Source organism: Rhipicephalus microplus, unplaced genomic scaffold, assembly GCF_043290135.1.
Source record: "Rhipicephalus microplus isolate Deutch F79 unplaced genomic scaffold, USDA_Rmic scaffold_53, whole genome shotgun sequence".
In the NCBI taxonomy this organism is placed as follows: domain Eukaryota; kingdom Metazoa; phylum Arthropoda; class Arachnida; order Ixodida; family Ixodidae; genus Rhipicephalus; species Rhipicephalus microplus.
In genome coordinates this window covers 2180576-2181411 of record NW_027464626.1, presented here as the reverse complement: position 1 = coordinate 2181411, position 836 = coordinate 2180576, and the positions used below count along the sequence as shown (strand labels likewise).

At 52.8% G+C, this 836-nt stretch overlaps 1 non-coding gene across 1 annotated transcript; it reads right to left on the bottom strand.

The window, feature by feature from the left end:
* Nucleotides 1–233: 233 nt before the first annotated feature.
* TRNAY-GUA (transfer RNA tyrosine (anticodon GUA)) lies at nt 234–307 on the bottom strand. The gene has a single exon. It is a non-coding gene; the product is annotated as a tRNA-Tyr (tRNA).
* Nucleotides 308–836: the final 529 nt, after the last annotated feature.

The window sequence follows — 836 nt, the reverse complement described above, 5'->3', positions numbered from 1 at the left end:
GCGCCACGGAGACAGTCCTGCACCACTTTAGCCACCATCAGAACATATCTTCAAAGCTATCAGCGCAAAGAAAAAAGCAACCCACCACTCCCGAGAGGGCTTGAAACTACAATTTTTCGGTTACCAGCCGAACGTGCTAGCCAATTGTGCCACGGAGACAGTCCTGCTCCACTCTCACCACCATCAAAACATATCTTCAAAGCTATCAGCCCAAAGAAAAAAGAGCGCCGCACCATCCCCGGGTGGGCTCGAACCTCCCACCTATCGATTTACAGCCGATCGCGCTAGCCAATTGCGCCACGGAGACACTCGCGCTCCACTCTAACCACCATCAGAACATATCTTCAAAGCTATCAGCCCAAAGAAAAAAAAGCGCCGCACCACCACCGGGTGGGCTCGAACCTCAAACCTTTCGGTTAACAGCCGATCGCGCTAGCCAATTGCGCCACGGAGACAGTCCTGCTCCCCTCTCACCACCGTCAGAACATATCTTCAAAGCTATCAGTGCAAAGAAAAAAGCAACACACCCCTCCCGGGAGGGTTCGAACTTCCAACTTTCCGGTTAACAGCCGATCGCCCTAGCCATTTGCGCCACGGAGACAGTCGTGCTCCACTTTCACCATCATCAGAACATATCTTCAAAGCTATCAGCGCAAAGAAAAAAGCAACACACCACTCCCGGGAGGGCTCGAAACTCAAACTCTTCGGTTAACAGCCGATCGCGCTAGCCAATTGCGCCACGGAGACAGTCCTGCTCCTCTCTCACCACCATCAGAACATATCTTCAAAGCAATCAGCGCAAAGAAAAAAAAGCGCCCCACCACCACCGGGTGGGC